Source organism: Gossypium arboreum, chromosome 7, assembly GCF_025698485.1.
Source record: "Gossypium arboreum isolate Shixiya-1 chromosome 7, ASM2569848v2, whole genome shotgun sequence".
Taxonomy (NCBI): Eukaryota; Viridiplantae; Streptophyta; class Magnoliopsida; order Malvales; family Malvaceae; genus Gossypium; species Gossypium arboreum.
This window is the reverse complement of record NC_069076.1, coordinates 79,649,804-79,654,949: the sequence shown is the minus strand read 5'-3', so window position 1 is coordinate 79,654,949 and position 5,146 is coordinate 79,649,804. Positions and strand designations below refer to the sequence as shown.

Here is a 5,146-nt window from a genome sequence, read left to right as displayed (position 1 = left end):
GTTAAAAATGCCAGTTATAAGTAGTACGTTTGCAAGATAAATTTCAAACCAAAATTAAAGTCCCAAAACAAATCAAAATGTCTGTAAAGTCAAAAATTAAATCCAAACATACTTAAAAAAAATGTCTAAACAGAGCTATGGAATCGCCGCCAGATCTTAATTCTAAAGTTCACCTAAAAAGTGTCAAAAACAAACGAGTAAAAATTTTAGTGTGTGGCTTGGCCCACATACACAATTTTACTTATAACATAAATAAATGCAATTATCCAAACAAAATTTCATAATTCAGAAACATATAACATATCAGAACAAATCCTACCCTTATCCGCTACACACCATCTCCGACCAACCAATCACACTAATTAGGACTTTATGAGTCCATCCATCCAATCATATCAGTAAGTGGTGGTATGCCATTCATAAATAGGAAGTTAAGCTGCCAGACACATATTGTGGTTTAACTACTATAATTTATAATAAAAATGCCAGAATAAACTTCCTCCATCATATCAAACCCACCCCAATGCACATGCAAAATCATATTAACATACTTATAAATCAAATGAATTGAGTGGCATGTGTACCTAAACATACTTTTACGGATCATATCATATCTCATAACTTATACAAAATTAAGCCTACTCAACATGCTTTCTAAGCACACTCATGTATAACATTGATAAACCGTAATTTATACATATTTTTATCCCATGCTTAGCGCATTTACGGATGATTTCTCCCTAGATTTGGTGAATTAGATGCTCCTAATCCTTTAATTTCATGTTTTATACTTAAGTGAGCATAGGAGAGTAAAAAGAGCGAGAAACGAGCCGAAAACGGAGAAAATGGACCCACATGGGAAAACAAAAGGGCCTGGACTTTCTCACACGAGCGTGTCACACGGCCGTGTCAATTTGGCAGGATCGAAGCATGACTTACACGGGTAGACCACATGCCCGTGCCTATTTAATAGCCTTGACCACGGGCTAGAGTAATCACACACGGGCGTGTCCCTGCCAAGCCCAAGTTTAGTCCTATTCAGAAAAGGCCAATTTTTAGGGCTCTTAGGCATTCAAAAGCCTATTTAAACACTCGAGGAGGCACTTAGGAAGGGGACACAGAGTAGGGAAGCAAGGAATTACTCAGGGAAAGCTGATTGATCCATCTCAAGAGCCGGATTCATCATCAAGACTGGAGATCTCCCTTCATGTTCCTTCAGGAGTTTTGGGTTTTCTTATGTTTTGTTATCTTTATGCTTTTGAGATGTTTTCTTTCATAAATATGAACTAAACCCCCTAAATACTTAAGGGGAATGAAACCTAAGACAGATCTTATTATTATTATCTGAATTGTATGATAAACATTTGACTTGTTCTTGATTATGTGTTCTTAATTCTTGTTTTAATATTCCAGGATATTGATTCAAGTTAACGCTCTTATTCAGAGGAGGAATAGACCCTGTCTAAGAGTAAAATTGTCATAATTAAGCGGAGTTAATTGCGCACCTAGAGATAGGGTGACAAGATTTTACCGGATTAGGGTGAAACCTAATAAGAGAATCTATAGATTGAGTTAATGCAATTCTAGGGTGTTAATTAGAAAGAGATTTCAATTATTCAACCTAAGGTTAGATGTTATTAGTCTCAAGAGAGATAATAATATAACTTAGGGATTTTTACGGATCAAGTCAAATGAATAAATCGTCTAATTTATAGTCAAATAACAACTGAAGTCTAGGTGGATTTTTCCTTAGGTATTGTCTCAATCAATCGAATTTTCCCAAAAGTATTTTCCCGAGTTTTCTTTCTGTGCATTCTTAGTTAGTAATTAGATTAGATAACCAAACCTCTTAATTTTAGGCTAGATAATAAAAAGGAAGTAAATACTAGTACTCGTAATTCCTTTGGGTTCAACAATCCGGTCTTGCTGAACTATACTACTATTCGATAGGTACACTTGCCTTAATCGTGATAATAAGTTAGTCTTAAGAACGTTTCATTTATAAATCTTTAAAACCTGTTACGAATATCACGCATCAAGTTTTTGGCACCGTTTCCGGGGAATTAGAATATTAGGAACACTCAATTTTTATTACTTTGGCCATTTTACTTTTATTGCAATTTAAATTTTTATTTTATTTTCTAATTCTTCATTTATTTTCTTCTGAAAGGTTTTTCTAGTTTATGACCAGAAGAAACCCTTCAGGACCACTACTTTTTGATGGTGAGATCGACCGCACAGTTCGCAGAAACCAGATGGAAATAAGGCGAAGCCTAAGATACACGAAAGACTAGCAAGAGGACGATACTTCAACCACAACTGAGGAGATGGCTGAAAACCAAGAAAATCCGCTACCTCCTGCGATTGCTGCTGATCCAGTGAATCAGAATTCTACTCTACGCACTATGTGTGATTATGCTAAACCTAATTTAACAGGAACTGAGTCAAGTATAGTTAGACCTGCTATTGCTGTAAATAATTTTGAACTGAAACCTAACACAATTCAAATGATACAACAGTTTATTCAGTTTGATGGTTTGCAGGACGAGGATCCCAACGCTCACTTGGCAAATTTCCTAGAATTTTGCGATACCTTTAAAATTAATGGCGTTTTTGATTAAGCCATTCACTTTCGGTTTTTTCCCTTTTCGTTAAGGAATAAGGCTAAACAATGGTTGAACTCGTTACCACAAGGGTCAATAACTACTTGGGAACAGATGACCGAAAAGTTTTTATTAAAATATTTTCCACTAGCTAAAATAGCCAAATTACATAATGATATCTCTTCTTTTGTGCAGATGGATTTAGAAACATTCTACGATGCATGGGAGAGATACAAGGACCTTTTGAGAAGATGCCCTCACCATGGGTTACCGCTTTGGCTACAAGTTCAAACGTTTCATAATGGCCTGAATCCTTTGACTCGGCAGATGATTGATGCATCCGCTGGAGGAACTATCAATAATAAGACACCTGAGGCGGCTTACGAATTTGTTAAGGAGATGTCACTGAATAACTATCAGTGGTAAGTTATGAGAATAAAGCCAACGAAAGCAGCCGGTGTTTTCAACCTCGACGCAGTTACTACACTATCTAACCGAGTAGAACTCTTAAATAAAAAGATTGACGGTTTGTGTGGTTCTACTCAGGTACATCCAGTGATGAGGTGCGATTCGAATGGAGGAGCATACACAGAATATCAACCCTTCAACCCTAGCATCGAGGAGGAACAAGTCCAATATATGGGTAACAATAACTCTAGACCCCAAAATAACAGTATAGTAACACTTATAATGCTGGTTGGAGGAACCATCCCGATTTTTTTGGGGCGGTCAAGGAAATCAAAGGCCATAACATCCTCCGAGTTTCCAACAACCACTCTACCAACAAGAGAAAAAGCCAAACCTTGAGGAGATGCTAACAAAATTCATCTCAGTGTCAGAAACTCGTTTTCAGAATACCGAGACAGCACTTAAAAATCAACAAGCATCAATCTAGGGGCTTGAAACTCAGATTGGGCAGCTCGCCAAGTTGATTTCTGAATGACCACAAGGTAGTCTACCAAGCAACACTGAATCTAACAAAATGGAGCAACTCAATGCGATTGCAATTCAAGATGAGGAAGGGTTAGTTGCAAAACTAAGGCCAGAAACGGTGGTAAGCAAAGGTAAGAATGAGGTAGGCCACAATGACCTAAATGGTAAGCAAAGGTAAGAATGAGGTAGGCCACAATGACCTAAAACCAGTAAGTAAATAATACAAACCTCACGTGCCATACCTAAAAGTGACAAGTAAAGACTGCACAGAAGAATAATTCGATAAATTCCTTAAATTATTAAAAAAAGTTACATAGTAATTTACCGTTTATTGAAGTTCTTTCGTAGATGCCAAACGTAGTCAAATTCTTAAAGGAGCTTTTAACAAATAAACGAAAGTTGGATGAGGCGTCGCATGTGGAGTTGAATGCAGTTTGCTTAGCCATATTACAGAATAAGCTACCCAACAAATTGAAGGGTCCAGGGAGTTTTATGATTCCTTGTTTAATTGGTAGTTTAGATTTTCATCGTGCATTGGCTGACTTAGGGGCAAGAATTAATGTTATGCCTTATAAAAGTTTGAACAACTAGGTCTTAGGAAACCCAAACAAACTAGGATGAGCATTCAATTGGCTGATAAAACCATTAGATTTCCTAGGGGTATCATTGAAGATGTTCTTGTTAAGATCGATAAATTTATATACCCAGTAGACTTTGTTATTCTAGACATGGAAGAGGATAGTAACGCACCTTTAATTTTAGGAAAACCCTTTTTAGCGACTGCTAGAACCATTATTGATGTTGGCACAGGAGAACTTACACTTCATGTGAGAGACGAAACAATCACCCTTCAAGCTCGTAATTTGAGTAACACATCAAAAATTGAAGGTGGTTGTATAAATTATTCTACTAGTACTGATCATGTGGTGAAACCCTTTGTGCAGGAAACAGTTATGAAGAACGCATATGAGCTATCTTCAACCAACAACAAAGGACCTACCTATGAAGAACGAAGGCTACAAATCGAGGAGTTAGATAAATGGTAGACACAAAAACTGAGAACACCCAATAAACTGAAACCAAGCTAAGACGAGCTCAATACCTCACCAAATCAACTTAATGTTAGAGGCAAAGTACTGTTAGATGCAACAGATCCTCGCATTACCACTTCTAAACCTAATAAAGAAATTCCTCTTACGGTACTCAGTATTTTCCCATATGGTACAGTCGAGGTAATTCATCCCAAATTCAGTACTTTTAAGGTAAACAATACTCGTCTTAAATCTTATATTGATAAAGTTGATAGCAGAGATGAGGAGTGTAAACTCCTCGCACCACCTTGACCATGCAGAAGAGAGGTAAGTCCAGCTTAAGACTATAAATAAGCGCTTCTCGGGAAGCAACCTGAGCATTAACAATAATGACTTATTTAAATTCTAGTTTTTCACATCTAACCTATTAACTAAGTCTTGAAACACAGGGTTTTCCCATCCACACAGCCAGGCACACCGGCGTACCTTAGGCCGTGCTCACACTATAGGTGGAGACACGACCGTGCGATACGGTCGTGTGAAAATAAGGTAAGATTTTTCCCCAACACGGGATACAAT

General features: G+C 37.2%; 1 non-coding gene across 1 annotated transcript; it reads right to left on the bottom strand.

Annotated features, from left to right (window-relative positions):
* Positions 1-2,766: 2,766 nt before the first annotated feature.
* LOC128295824 (small nucleolar RNA R71) lies at positions 2,767-2,872 on the bottom strand. The gene has a single exon (XR_008286373.1). It is a non-coding gene; the product is annotated as a small nucleolar RNA R71 (small nucleolar RNA).
* Positions 2,873-5,146: the final 2,274 nt, after the last annotated feature.